The following is a 15,626-nucleotide window of genomic DNA, read 5'->3' as shown; positions in this document are numbered from 1 at the left end:
AGGTTAAGGTCAACTTTATATATAAAGCACATTTAAAATCAACCGAAGTTGCACCAAAGTGCTGTACAATATATAAAACAAACTAAAACAGAAAACAGTATAAAGTGCACATAGTCACAGAATAATAAAAGGACAGGATGGAATATTGTGTACAATATGGCTGAATATCAGATTTTGAGGATATAGAAGATGACTTAGAATATGATGGAAGCCGATCGTAGCGTAGAGAATGTGAGCCGCGAGTGTAGCCTACACAGAGCCGATTTGTCGCTCAAAATTAAAACCAGTATCAAAAGTGACACCAAGACTTTTAATAAAAGAGCGATTCTTGGCAGCGAGGGGCCCTAGGTTGCTAACATGGCTGTCTTTATGACCAAACAAAATAACCTCGGTCTTCCCATCATTCAGACTAAGGAAGTTTCAGTCCATCCAGGTCTTGATGTCATTTAGCGCAGATGTTACAGGCTTAAAGGAATCCTTACAGTTCAATTTCAGGGGGAGGTACAGCTGGACATCGTCAGCATAGCAGTGGAAAGACACATTGTGTTTCCGTAGAATGGAACCCAGGGACAGCATATATAAAGAAAATAATAAAGGGCCTAAGATGGACCCTTGGGGGACACCACAGGTGAGGGGGGCCACACTAGAGGACAACTCACCCAGCTGGACAGAGAAGCTCCTATCAGTCAGGTAAGACTGTAGGAACATGAGAGCAGCACCTTTAATGCCAGCAATGCATTGGAAAGGCGCCCCTTTTGTATGTTGAGTTATGGTACTACGGGGGGACTGTCTCACTCACTTACTGACGGACGGACGACGTGACACCGGCCCCCCCTCCGGCTGTCGCTGGGTGGGGGACAATGAAAAAAGATCATATGGAGGAGGCTTTGGTTTCTGCCTCTTGTCGTCTTAAACTAAATGCATGGCTAGCATTGTATTGGATTCAGGATCAGGTCACAGTCCTCCAGTTCCTCAGTATGCATCCTGATTCCACTTTGTTTACCCACTCACAACATACACACAGAAGAGGTTGCCTGCCATTTCCTGTCCCAACGTTCTGTCATTAATAACTGTCAAACTGCCTGTAATTGGAATCTGGGCCAGTGGCCCAATGGGAGCAGTCTATGCAGAGGCAGGCATGCCGTTGAGTAAACACATGCAATGTGTTAGGAGAATTACTGCCTGGAAATTTACAAGGCACTGGATATCCTGCCTGGATGCGCAGCTGAGGCAGTCTGCCTTCATAGCTCACACACATTTCCCATGAAACAGGAGATCCCTCCACTTCAGGGCCAAGCCCTCCTCCTCTATCATCAAGACTGTCCCGTTTACCACTGTTTGAGACTAGAGGGTTGAGTTTATTTCCGATTAAATTCCCTCAGTTCATAAATTGAACTGATATGGCAATTCCTTTGCAAATTTGATGTGGTGAGTTTAGACACAGAGACATATTTCTCAAATGACTGTCTAGTAACAGGAAAGTTCTACACCATAAATTAGGTTGACTTATGAATTGAAGGCCTCTGCTTATACTGTGTAACGCCACTCCCTTAGTACAGGTGCTGTTGCTAAGACGCACAGACACAAATACGGAGGCTTTGGTTGACAGCACACTCCTATTAGCCTGAGTCATGTCAAGAGTTATTCTTTTCCATTCAGCAGCACATATAATGTACTAGTACATTTGTGAAATCACCATCCATTGTAGATTGTCATTTCACAGAACAACTTTTCCTTGTGGATGGACTGAATGATTGACGCTGCCATCCAAATGTTAATGTATCAGACTGAATAAGTGGTAATGGAGTCATTGTGGCTCATTAGTTCATTTTATGAAGCTGTGAAAAGGAACACATCTGGAGGTCTACAGTAGGCTACATGTGCAAAGTAAATGTGTGTGAAACATGTCTCCATGTGGGTGGCTCTACGGTCAAAAGCAGCAGTCAGTCTACCTTGGTATTTAACGCCTGGAACTAAAGGGAGGGCCTACATTTTCGTTTATGGTAAGAGATCTACCTCGAGTATGTTTTTTCGATCTCTACAGAGAGCATACTGTATCTATTGGAAATATGCATAGGCCTACTGTACACTGCATGTTTAGATCTTATTCAATTTAATTTGTACAGTTGACACGTAACTGTCAGCAGTCAAGTGAAAGTCTGGGACATGTGGAGTCACACTTTTAATCCCATTCATATTTAATCGAAAGTCTCAGACTTGATGCCGTTGCCTTCTTGCTGCATGAGTGCTGAGCTTTGACGACCATCGCTTAAGTGTGATGCAGTAAATATCCATGTTTTTTTTTTTTCTGTTCCATCACCTTGGAAGCAGTTTGGAACCTCTTACAATTTTCAGGCCCTGATTGAATTACTCTGTGTAGATCAGCAGTTTTCCATGGCTGATGTGGAAGTGGGGAAGATTACTCCTAGCTATATTTCTGTCCATTGGCCAGGTCCAAGACAGACCCTCACAGGCGGCCCAAAAACATTAACAGTATTCAGAACAGCCAATAATGTAGTCTATAACATGTCTCCATTGGTGTTTCAGAATATGTTACTGTAAGTCAAGTGTTGAGAGAGGTCAGGGAAGAATTTTTACAGCTCACCTTTCTGGCCCCCGGGTGAAACTGGTTATTTGCCTCTCTCTGGAATATGTAGGGTAAAGTGCATTGTGTAAAGCACATTGTGTTGCCTCTGTTTATGAAATGTGCTATACAAAGAAAGTTTGATTTGATTTGTCTTTAGGTGGCTCTACATCAGAACTGGACAAAGGATGGAGATGGACATCATTTTATGCATCGTGAATTAGTGGCGGCTAGACTCAGGAGGAAGAGTGGGTCGTTCAATGATTGTAGGGTCGGCGGATCGAATCCCAGCTCCTTCTGTCCATATGTTTTCCTCAACCCCAAATTGGTCCCAATGAGCAGGCTAGCACCTTGCATGGCAGCTGCTGCCATTGGTGTGTGAATGTGAGTGTGAATGAGTGAATGAGAGGCCATTGTAAAGCGCTTTGGATAAAAGCTGTCCTGTGTTGTTAGGAGAAGGTTATACTGTAGGATGGAGGGCACGAGGAATCCAGTGTGGAATCCAGTATTGGGATGGGACTCTTCATCATGACTAGGTTATACGGTTAGGGTTAAATAAACTCAATTAAGGTTAAATAAACACACATTAACAACTCGGAAGGCTATGCCTATTTTGAATAACTGAATACTAGTTGTATAACCCTTATGTTCTAATTAAATGCTAATTTAGCCTCCCAGACTACATATTTATCTAACATTATGTCTCAACTGTGACAGGTGTGTAGGCTACAGTTTGAGTAGCGTTCACAATAAAGTTTTTTTTTCGCCTAGAGGACATGGAGCTAGTAGGCGATACCACTTTGAGTTTGGGGGTGACTCGTGAGTTGCATGAGTTGCATGCTTCATTCAGAAGTAGACTCTTTGTCATGTCCTCAAAATGATTGAATACCGAATGAAACCAGATACAAAAAATTCAGTCTAATGTATAAAAATACGATTTTTTAAAGTAGTTTTGCTGAAACAGCACAAGACTGACAAGTCCTTGCCTATGTCCCTCTCTGTGTAAAAAGTGGGTTGGCCGTACGCGGATAATGTTGAACTGAAGTGAAGCTACACGGGGAAAGCGTAGCTCCAAGCATTGCTCAGTGCTACACTGGTGCTGGCGCACTGGTGGTCTGGGTTACGCATGAGGAGCTTTTATTTTTGATCCTTTGTCGCTGAAATCGAAGATGACTTAACTTCAAAAGACACAGCTGGCCAGGTAGTAGTCTATCTATGTAGCCAAACAGTATTTGATAGGAAGCACTATTCATCTTGGGTCCTCGTTGTTGTCCAGAAGACTATTTAGATGTAAATTGAACTTAACGTAGGACTTTCCATTGCTGACTTGTCCCCTTGATAATAATTGATGATAACTGGATTGACAGTTCATTTCTATCACGTTATTTAAAACGTTTTTTTCCAGGTTTGCGTAGGCTACTCTTTTAGGATAGTCGTATGCGTCTCTGGGCACGCGTATTAACGCCAATAAACTCCATAAACGGACTGTGAATTGCGTGCAACTCTCACTATAGTTATGGCTATATGCCATAACTATCAATGTTTTGCGGTGTTGTGCTTCTGCGCAAACTTTCTACCTTTCATGTCCGTTGCGCACGAATCCACTGTAGCCTTGCCTAGCCTACCATAATAAACGATCGCCTGTGTTTACTAATATTGTAGAACAGTTTATTGAGGTATCATTTTCTTTGTGCACCGCGCCGAGCTTGGGCCACTGGGACAAAAGCCTTCCTGTACTCAAGACTCCTGTTCTAAACCCGGCTCTACCGCCCCCCTCTCTCTCTCTCTCTCTCTCTCTCTCTCTCTCTCTCTCTCTCTCTCTCTCACGCACACACACGTACGCACACACACACACGGACACGAACATCATTCTCATCTACATGTTTTATGTTGATGAGCCAATCTGTAATTAACACCATTCCTCTCGTCGTGGGTAAGCGGAGGAGGGCTTCTAGTTTCAGGATGTCTCGCTATGAGTCACAGTTTTTTTTTCTTTCTGCAACCCATAGACTTGTGAGAATAGTCACTCAATGTAATTGCAGTTGGTCATATATATATATATATATGTGTGTGTGTGTGTGTGTGGGGGGGGTGTTGCTGCTTGCTTGCCAAGGTTGTTTCTTCTGGGAGTTCTTGTTAGAAGTTTTCCCCTTCTGCTATGATGTAGTGGAGATGGTTGATCCTTTGAGGCTCCATAAGCAGCAAACCAGGAAGAGCTGGGATGGTTTAACTGGATTTACCTGGAAATACTCACATGTGATCATTCTATCTTCCCCATGGAGAAATCTCAAAGGAGGCTGTTGGACCTCTGTGTTTTATGGGTTGTTTCTCTGTGGAGAAATTAAGGTATGTGATAGTGAATTGTGGTTGACTTCATTTTTCATTACAGGAAGAGAAGTCATTCTATCACTTGCAGACTTGAACTAAGATTTTGGCCTATGAGTGTCTCAGATATTGTAGAAGCTGACTGTTGAGGACAGGTAAGCTAGTTCTTTGTTCTTTCTTTGAATAAATTCAAATTCTCAAAACTCCTCAGCTATGACGGTAAACTCAGTTATGACTAGAATGGGATTTGCCTGGCTTATGACAAAAATACTGATTACATACATTGTTGTGCACTGTTTACTCCAGTGTCACGAAGACCAACTTCATGCTCTCTTTACAACCTTTATCCCTGTTATTTAAAGTGTAGTCAGCATACCTTGTTTTTGCAGCTAAAGTGAGTAAAAGACAGAAGTGTTATTACATTTTTGGGTCAGTCAAGTCTAACAGGATCTCCTCAGGTGTTCTAGATAGACCAGGCGATATGCAGACAAGAGGGACTTGTTTAAGGGATGGCAGTAATTTATGGAGGCGAATGGAGTTGGTTTTAAAGGGGGATCACTCTGTGCTCCTGTGTGTGCTTAAGATGTCCACATTTGCAATGCTTTTGTGTGTGAGGCGAAAGGCCCTATTAGGCCTCCATTCTGTGAGTGGGCAGCTGCGTGCCTGTGTGTGAGGCAGTGACCCATTCTCTTTCTGCTCTCTCTCTCTCTCTCTCTCTCTCTCTCTCTCTCTCTCGCTCCTCTCTCTCTTTCTCTCCGGTTCCCTGGCCCACGGCGTTATGCAAAGCTTCCAGAAAAAAAAAAGGATTGTTAGCTATGCTTGTCTGTGCCTCTGTGCTGGTCACAACTCATTTTAACGAGGGCCTTTTCTTCGGCGTGACCCCCAGTCATAACTGCGCGTCTTCGACCCTCCTCTCGCTCTGAATGTCAAAAGCCCCGAGCAGAATTCTGAAGGGTGATGTTTGTTCCCCAAAAGTTGGGTGTTTTTTTTCTCTCTCTCCGCGCACTCCTCCTTCATTATCGCGACTGCATTTGCGAAGCTGACGTCTCAACACCCACGAAGTTAGAAGAAAAGAGGCATTCTCACACAGACACTAGAGTAACCCCGCCCCCCCCCGCGCCCCCCGCCAACGCCACCACCAAACCCCAACGCCACCACCGCTCTCCCTGGGGTGGATCATATCACTAAGTATGACAGAAGGAGGGGCACGGGAGACGCTGGTCTCTTATCTGGTAGCCGAAGAAGGACCTCTCTCTCTCTCTCTCTCTCTCTCTCTCTCACATGGCGTTCCGGGTCCATTGTTCCTCCACGGCGTTCTTCTGGGAGGCAGAGTCTACCCCCAGGGCCCTGTTTTCATCCTGAAATGAAAGCACTCGCATGAGTTTGTTAGTCAAATGTCTACCCGCACATCTTCTCTGGTTGGAGTCACGGAGGATCATTGTTTTGTGTTGTATAGAGAAGCGAAGTTAATTTGTTGGTTCATTCGTGCGCGCGCCCGCGTGCATGCGCCCGCGTGCGTGTTTATCTGAATCTGTGTTGAGGCAGACAAAAGTGACCTCATGTTTTGGGTTGTTATACACTACCATAAGACCCTGTTAGGAATGACAAAGGGACCATTCTTCTATCTCTTCTCCACTTCTGTCCTCCAATGACTTCTTTATAACGGCATATCTCCTGTATGAATCACCCCTGATTTGGTAAGCCTTTCTGTTGATTCTGTCTAGAGTCTAATCCCGCAATTACATCCCATGGAGGAAAAAAAAACAAGTAAAAAAGTTTCCGCCGATGTATGATGGAAACTAATTTGACATGTTTGCTGTTTTCATGGCAGTGCCAAAGCAGTAACTATCCTTTTTGGGTTCGGTGTGTCTTGGGCTCTCAGCCAAGATGGCTTAGCCTCACCGTTCACACATTTCTGAAGTTTAATTCACAAAGTGGGGATCAATCATGTTTCTATATCTATCAGAAGTATCTATAAATATCTTCTTCTTTTTTTTGAGAAAGTATAAATATCTTTCTCATAGCCTGGTTACCACGGTGAATGTTTCGCGGTGTGAGGCAAAGCTCAACTCTCTCATGGATGATTGTGCTCATAATTACCTGTCACGTCGACTCCTCACACACTCCTGCACACACACACACACACACACACACACACACACACACACACACACACACACACACACACACACACACTCTCACACTCTCATGCATATGCTCTCTTCTCATCCACCAGCTCCCACCACATAAGGTATGTAATGTTATGTAACTTCCTTTCGGGCCGAGGGTGGGTGGGTAGGTGTGTGTGTGTGTGTGTGTGTGTGTGTGTGTGTGTGTACTTGAGACGTTAAGAGTATGGATTGGATGTGACTGACTGTATAACGTCACCTGTTTACACACCATAGGAGTGGTCCTCCTGCTGGAGTTCCGTGACCAGGATTAGCGTCATGGCCAGGTCTGTAGGCTCACATGTAACCTATCCCCCGTGGATTAGGGCCTGGTTAGCGTGTACAGAGAAGGCCCAGGCGCTCATGGGTAATGGGAGAAACCACAGGCGGAAAGGAAAGGGGGAGGGTATAATTAGAGGGGTACCTGATGTGCGGAGGGAGGTCCTGGCATGCAAGGGTCGCTCCAGGGGGCAAGGGGCCCCATACCCCCCCCCCCCACCACCCCCTCCCCCCTCCTTCCCTAACTCTGTCTTCTCCCGGTTCTGATCCGGTCGGATCGTGTAGACCGTACACGGCGAAGATCTGGAGATCTTCCATGGAGATCATGGATCATGGAGAGAGAGTTGATTTTAGATGGTGAGGAGTGGAAAGTGTCTATAGCGAGCGCCATGCAGCAGCTCGCACCCTCCGGCCTGGACTCCCGTACTCCGCAGATAAGAAAGTGATGAGCTGTCTCGGTCGCCATGGCAACACTTCTAGACCAGGAACAGCCATGTAGGCAACTGGAGAACTGGTGCTGAAGATTGCCAGATGATAGAAGAAGAAGAATATCCAGAAAGCGTATCGTCATTCTACCAGTCCTCAGTTTATCAGAGTAGCTTATCTTAACCAGCATTTCCTCGGTGAGTTTGTTTGCGAGTCTCGTGAGTTTGCGAGTGAGCCTGTGACAAAAAAGTATTAAATAAGAACGTGAACTCATGATGGGATGTTGCTCGAATTGCTCGAACATTCCTCATTTTCTGAAAGACAGAGCGCATACACCCAGTATGAGTCATCTTTCAACTTTGACAAGATGCTGTGGGTTTCGTTCTGGGGTTTTTTCTTATCACATGTTAGCTAATGAACTTGCTGCAGCAGTACTTGTGACCACAGGTGAAGATCTGTACATCTAACCGCTAAGGGGAAGTGTGTGTGTGTGTGTGTGTGTGTGTGTGTGTGTGTGTGTGTGTGTGTGTGCACGTGTGTGTGTGTGTGTGTGTGTGCATGTGTGTGTGTGCGCGTGTGTTTGTGTGCACGTGTGTGTGTGTGCATGTGTGTGTGTGTGTGTGTGTGTGTGTGTGTGTGTGCACGTGTGTGTGTGTGTGTGTGTGTGTGTGTGTGTGTGTGTGTGTGCATGTGTGTGTGTGTGTTGGGGACTGAAATGTAAAGAAGTAAGCAGGGGTGCAATCATCACATCACTAGTCTAACCTGCCGTCTGTGCATGTGTGCGTTTGTGTGACGGTGTATAGTGGATTTTCTCAAGATGGGTGCGACTCTATCAATTGAATTATTCCTCCTGTAGTAAAAGGACTGTCGTTATGGTGACTGCTGTTCTTTCAGAGAAGAGATGGGAAGGATGGTCTTTAAAGGGCCCATCTAGATCAGAGATAAAAGCCTGTGTTTGTGGAGAAGTTCACAGTCACCGTTGTTACAGAAACTTCACCGAGAATCTGCAGACAAAGCCAAAACCTAACCGCAAAGACGAAGGAACACAGTTTGACAGAATATGGAATAAAACCCGTTTCTTTGTTCACGCCTCTCTCCTGTGGCTCCTGTTGCATGATGGGATGGTGCCGCTGGACAAAGCGTCCAGCCAGTGGGAGCTGAGGTGACGACCAGAGGGTGTCTCGGTATGCCTTGACCTCTTCAGACCAATTTTACGACCTTGTCTTCCAATCATGGGAAAGGCCTGGCTGATTATTAACCCCGGAATGCCCCTCACACACCACAGAGATTGTTACTAGAGTGAAAGACATTTACTTTCTCTTTCTTTTCCCTACAGCTATGAAAACAGGCCCCCGGTAACACAGCTATGAAAACACGCCCCCCGGTAACACAGCTATGAAAACATGCCCCCGGTAATTGTGATGGATGAAGACTCTTTTTCATCCCAACTCAATTCCCTGTTACCCCAAATCCTACCCTGTCCTAGTCACTACTGAAATGTTGTGAATGAAAGCACGTTTGATGTGTCATCATGGTAACGATGGTCACATCTGATCAACCCTCGAACCAGCGCCCATTCTGGCGCATGCTATGTTGATAAAGCCTTCTCGTTGATAAGTTATAAATGCTTTGCAACGACGTGATTCGAGGCCAGGGGCCAATGAAAGGCCACCTATCCATGCTGGGCCAACGAAATGCATGCCACACCCTAATGCCATAACCAATCATGTGGACGGCCAGCTCCAACCGCCACAGGACATTTTAGAGAACCTCTTAGGCGTCCGTCCCATTTGCCTGTGCAGATTTCGGCTCGGTATCATATCATCAGTGATGGCCTTTACAAGTTCCCTCCGTCTGATTCACCTGGTGGGAGGAGCCAAGAGGCCTGCACCCAGAGCTACCTAAAAGTCTGGTTAGTACTGTAAGGTCCCTATGGATCATATTTACCCCCCCTCCCCCGTACAGGGATGTATAAATGTAATTATTATTGCCATTTAGTACATTTCTTTTCCCTCTGCCATCAGCCCATGTTGGAGCCAGTGAGTCTGCAGTGTAATTTTCTCAAGACGGAAACACGATAAACCCAGGATGAAGTCACGGGGACCGAGTTTAAGATGTAACATGAATATGTTATAGATGTCAAGTATCGAAGACCGGGTCGATAGTTTTTACTATAACCCCACAACCTCTCCATTCCCTTTCAACTGAAACAGGACATAAAGTTCTAGTAGCTTCTATGGTGGCTAGCAGAGCGGCCGACACTGCTTCTGTTTCCCTATCCTGTTGACTCACTTCATTAGTTAAGCATAGCACCAGGGTTTCATTCTCACAGGGGTATGTCCTCTCCCGTGACCCACATTGTCACACACACGCACACACACACCACAGGCTGTTTCGTTGCTGTGTTGTCTCACCCATAACTCAGTGTCACTCCGAATCAGCAAAGTAATATGGAAGACTGATAAAGAGGAACGTTCCCTTCTCCCTGGCCTCTGCTTCCCGCCTCCACACCCCCCCCCGCCCCCCCTCCAGCCCGGAGAGGCCCGGTCCAGCTCCAGGGACGTGTAGGGATAAATAAATGGAGGTAATGGGAATCATATGGAGGCGGTTGGTGAGGGCTAGCCCACATGAAACATTAGGAGGTTCCACGCTGCACTGAGGGGCTGCGGAGGAGAGAAGAGGGGCCCGAGACCGAGGCTACACACACACACACACACACACACACACACACACACACACACACACGTGTATTCTTGGTGCATTTTAGGACGAAAAGGATTTTGGCCTGTGTGTGTGGGTTTGTATACTGTAGTAATCACTGTTGAAACCTCCCTGTTCTTCCTCTTTGGCCCTGTAGTCAAATCTGCAGACCGAGTCGTCCCTCCCTGGGTTCTCCATCCTGTGTGAGTTCCCTAGCTTGTGAGTTCTGCCTGCAGGTTCGGAGAACTCCGCTCTATTCTGGTTCTTATTGGTCGAACTCCGCTCTATTCTGGCTCTTATTGGTTGAGCCCCGGCGCCGTTTGTCTCTGTGTACGTAGTCAGGGCATTTCGTGGCAGTGTGTAAGGGAGAGTTGGGCTCATGAGACCATCCTAATCTCACGAGCTTACATTCTGTTTCACTACACGGATCAGCAGAGCTGGTGCCAGACATTTAGGGACATTTAGTGGTGTGCTGCAATGTTAGATTCTTTGACAGATTTTTGCACTTTGAGCTAGTCTGTTGTCAACGTATGTTGTTGTTGTTGTTGCTGTTGTTGTTGCTGTTCTTGTTGGTGTTGTTGCCTCATGCAACTGTCATGACTTGTTTCCAGGGAACTGCATTCTTGGCCAGGATTCTCTTGTAAAATAGATTTTAATCTCAATGAGGCTTTACCTGGTTAAATAAAGGTTAATGAAAGGAAAAGACATGCATGCCACACACACACACGCGTGCGCACAAACACCTACTGTATTGGCCTACTTGCAGTTTTACAAGGGCGCACAAAACGCTTTCCCACGACTGTTGCAGCGCGAGCCGACTCACACCTCTGGCAGCGCGTAGCAGGTGTTAACCTTCGCCTGCTCATCCGTGTCTCTCTCGGTCTCTCTCTCTTTCCTGCACAGGGATTGGCTGAAGCGCGAGAGACCTTCCCTGACCCCCCCTCCCCCCATCCCCCCCGCCCCCTTCCCGAGGGTCACTCCGCAGATGGGAGGTCGTGCGCCCGGAACAGTCTCCGCCCGCTGCCCACACTAGACATGGCTGACCTTGGCCTTCTCTCCCACCGGAACCGACTGGAGCAGAGCCGCGCGTTACCATGGTGATCATCCTCCCGAAAACACTGGAAAAGAAGAAGGCTGTCGATGATGTAAGGCCCGCGGACGCCGCGTCGCTGCTGGTGAGACCCCCCCCCCCTGCCTCAGACCCCCCCACCAGGCAGTCGACAGTCACCTGCTATCAGCGGGCGTTAGACTTTAAACAATAGTCTGGGTTAACAAATGACTGGGTTAACGATCACAGGAGTTCAGACACCCCTGCAGCGCACGCCGCACACGCCGGGAATAGCCGCTCGGATCTCACTCAAGCACATGCGTTTGCCATTAGACCCAAAGACGGCCTTTTCGCGGTTTAGAGGGTGATGACGGGGCCCCTGTAGTCGACTGGGCCTTTTGTAAGGACTCCTGGAGCTAGGTGAGCTGAGGGGCCTATTAAACCATACAGGTGCCTTGGCTCGGTCTGTCCTGGACTAGTATAAGACCAGGCCTCAGTCTTGGCAAACTCTATAATACTACCAATTGTAGCGTTTGACATGGGACTGGCGGTCAAGGTCTTAACTTTACTTGGATTGCTGGACTGACCGGCGGACTTCCTAACCACTAGATCATTTTTTCCCCTCAGCAGTCGATGACATAAAACGGGCCGAGTTTTGAATCCGGGCAAAACGTTCGTCTGCGGAAATTAGGCTGACTGAAGCGGTTTGACCGTTTTATAACACCGTTTTATACTGGCAAGGTGCGCGGCGCCCGGCACACAACAGCGTTTTTGTTGTGGCGATGAACTCGAGATGACTGGCTGTAACGTTTCACGAGTTCCTCTCAGACGCCTCCCTGTTCTGTACTCTGTCCTGTGGTTCTGCGTATGAATCCTGGGCTTAGCAGAAACAACAGTGTGTGTGTGGTTGTGGGTGTGCAGTGCCGGCGCTCGCCTAGTCACACCAGAGATATGTACTGTATTGACGCACGCTGAATACTTTGTCCCTCACACTACATGTCGGTGTGTCTCTCTTTTGTCTTGCCCGTCCGTCCACAGCGTCAGCTCCACACCATGAGCAGAGGAACCGCCCTGTTCTCCCGTGGAACCGTGGGTGAGTCCATCCCTCTCGATCGTCCTCGAGTAGGAACCCTCCGCCATCCCCCGTTTTAGACCGGCCGCCTTCGCCCTCTTTCCAGTCGTATCCCGGGGGTGGGGGGGGGGTATTAAAAGCCGCGCTGTCCCGACTTGTCAGCCAAATTTCCGAGCGCTGCTGAATCCCCGGTAGGCCATAACGGCCGTGTCGTCCAACACGTTTCCTCAGTCTATAATTGCCACATCGTATATCCCCCCTCTGTTCTCTCTCTCCCTTTCACTTCTCTCTTTCCCCATCTGTCACTCATCCGTCTCCCGCGTTCGGCCCGCACCTGCTTCCACACTGCGTTGCGTACCCCCCCCCCCAGGGGTAGGAGCTGTGTCAGAGTGTTGTGTTGTCCTTGTCAACAGCTTGCTTTTGACACACTCACGGGGCCCCATCTGTTAACGGGCGGACGCGTGTCGAGCGGAGCCGTGGTTGAGAGCGTACGCCGTTCGACTCCCGCGCTCGCTCGACTCGCTAGACGCGGGAGGAGGAACACGATCTCCAACTTGGGTTTCTATTGTTAGAGCTGACATTGTTTCATGGGCTGAGACACTGACGTCTGCCCACCGACGTATCAAAATGGCGTCCGAAGTACAGAAAAGTGCGAGAGGGGAATGGGTTTGGTCTGTTTGCTGCTAACCGGACGTCAGTTGAGTTCTGTGAGAGCTCAGTGAGATTTGGTGTGTAGCCTCGCAGCCAGATGCCAGCTAACAGACATTAAGATTGTTTATTTTATATTTATTGTTTATTAATAACCCAAGTCAGTTTATAAATTGTATAATTGCAGTGGAAGCCAGCCAGCCACCATTGTACAGATTGGCTGCCCTGCCCTAGCCCGCCCCACTTCCCGCCTTCATGACTGTAGCTCTTATTAAGCTGTGCTTGACAGAAGAATGTCATTGTCATTGTGAAGCTGTGAGGTGACAGGACACTTGACTGGCCCCGTGCCAGTCTCTGACGCATCGGTGCCCCGAGGTGCGGTGTTTGATACAGGACTGGCGCCAGCGCGTCGGTACCCACGGCCCTGGTACTTTCTACGCCATACGGGCCAGCTCGGGGCATGCCAGGCTAAGACCGAGCTCCTGCGAAAAATCCTAAAGCACTAGTACGCAATTAAGTTGGATTCGCTGACGTCAAATTATTAATAATTGATCCGTCCGACCGAGCCGTTCTCTTCAGAATCCACCCTCCACACACATATCTTTCTCTCTTTTATCTCGTTTAGTTAGTGTGTGTGTGGGTGTGTGTGGGTGTGTGTGGGTGTGTGTACCTTGAACCTAACTCTTACAGCTTCAGCTGAGTTCTAGTTCACTCCTAGCGAGATATGATCAGGATGCAGCATCTCGTGAGGTAAAACACGGGTCACAGTATCTGAGCCTGTAGCTATGTTTCCATCCACACGTTTTATGCAAATTAAATTATATCGAATTAAAAATGCCTTATGGAAACAGTAAAATTTGATTAAAAGTCATGAAAATCGACAAAAAGTTTGTACTGTCGATCTCATCGGATTTTCTCTTGTTCGATAAAAGGCTTTTGTTATGAATGCTTTATCCGATTTAAAGCTCTAGATGGAAACGCATGTTCACCGGCTTTATTCGCATTCATATTTTTAGCGATCCTCACATAATTCGATTGACAAGTGGATGGAAACATGGCTTGTGAGGCCTCAAGCTAGAACCGTGTTCTGACAGCAGGTTCTGATCCGGTTCCTGTGTTCCAGAGACAGACAGGTGGCTGGACCTGGACCTGGACATGGGTCTGGACCTGGGCCTGGACCTGGGCCTGGGTGGAGGCTGCTCCGTCCAGCGGGGGGCGCCCTGCCCGTCGGGCGCCGCCGGCCTGGAGGGCCTCTGGGCCGCGTTGCCCGAGTGCAAGAGGAGGAGCCGCGCCTCCTGGGGCCGTGAGGCGGGCGCCGCCGCCGCCGCCATCACCGGCCTGATCTGCGAGCTCAACCTGGCCGACGCCGCGCCGGGCGCCGCCCCCCACCCGCCGTCCCTCGGCCCCGCCCCCTCGGCCGCGCCCCCCAGCAAGCGCCAGTGCCGCTCCCTGTCCCTCTCCGACGGGCTGGGGGGCCGCTGCTCGCCCTGGCGGCCCCAGGGGTCCCGCGTGTGGACGGCGGTGGAGAAGAGGCGCTGCCACAGCGGGGGGAGCGTCCAGCGGTGCCCAGGCGGGGGAGGAGGCGGCAGCGGCGGAGGGATCTCAGGCCGACATTTCCCCTCCATGCAGAGGAGTTCCAGCTTCAGCCTCCCCGGCCACAGCAGCCTCCCCGTCGACGGCCCCCTGGAGCTGCCCTGCTTCGCCCGCCGCCTGCCCCCCCACCCCCTGTTCATGGCGTCCGCCGTCGCCCCCTTCCACCAGCGCCACGCCCTGCGGCCCCTCTCCCTGTCCCACGAGCAGATCAGCCTGCCGGAGCCCCACGCGGGGGGGGGGGGCGCCCTCGGAGGCCGGCTCCCCGGACTCGGCCCCGGAGCTGGGGGGGCGGGCCGGGGGGAGGGGCGTGGGGGCGGGGGGTCTGTCCAGGAGCAGGTCTCAGCCCTGCGTCCTCAACGAGAAGAAGATCGGGATGAAGCGGCGGAGACCGGAGGAGGCGCAGGAGCAGCGGCCGTCCCTGGACCTGGCCAAGATGACCCAGGTTAGGATGGGACACACACACGTGCACATGCACACACACACACACATGCACACACACACACACATGCACACGCACACACACATGCACACACGCACACATGCGCACACACACACATACATGCACACGCGCACACATACACATGCACACGCACACACGCACACACATACACACACGCACACACACATACACACATATACATACACACACACACACGCCCACATACATACACATACACACACGCACACACACATACACACATATACATACACACACACACAGACACACACCCACATACATACACACACACACACACACACACACACACACACACACACAGACAG

At 49.1% G+C, this 15,626-nt stretch overlaps 1 pseudogene across 1 annotated transcript in view; it reads left to right on the top strand.

Annotated features, from left to right (window-relative positions):
- The first annotated feature begins 3,677 nt into the window (after window positions 1–3,677).
- LOC311319586 (protein FAM53B-like) overlaps window positions 3,678–15,626 on the top strand; it is a 25,031-nt pseudogene continuing 13,082 nt past the window's right edge. The window contains exons 1-4 of the transcript XR_014631345.1: window positions 3,678–3,785; window positions 11,386–11,657; window positions 12,569–12,623; window positions 14,374–15,285. The product of XR_014631345.1 is annotated as a protein FAM53B-like (transcript). The remainder of the gene's footprint in view (window positions 3,786–11,385; window positions 11,658–12,568; window positions 12,624–14,373; window positions 15,286–15,626) is intronic.

The sequence above is a fragment of the Borostomias antarcticus genome (genome assembly GCF_949987555.1).
Source record: "Borostomias antarcticus genome assembly, chromosome: 2".
In the NCBI taxonomy this organism is placed as follows: domain Eukaryota; kingdom Metazoa; phylum Chordata; class Actinopteri; order Stomiiformes; family Stomiidae; genus Borostomias; species Borostomias antarcticus.
This window is presented reverse-complemented; position numbering and strand designations above follow the sequence as displayed.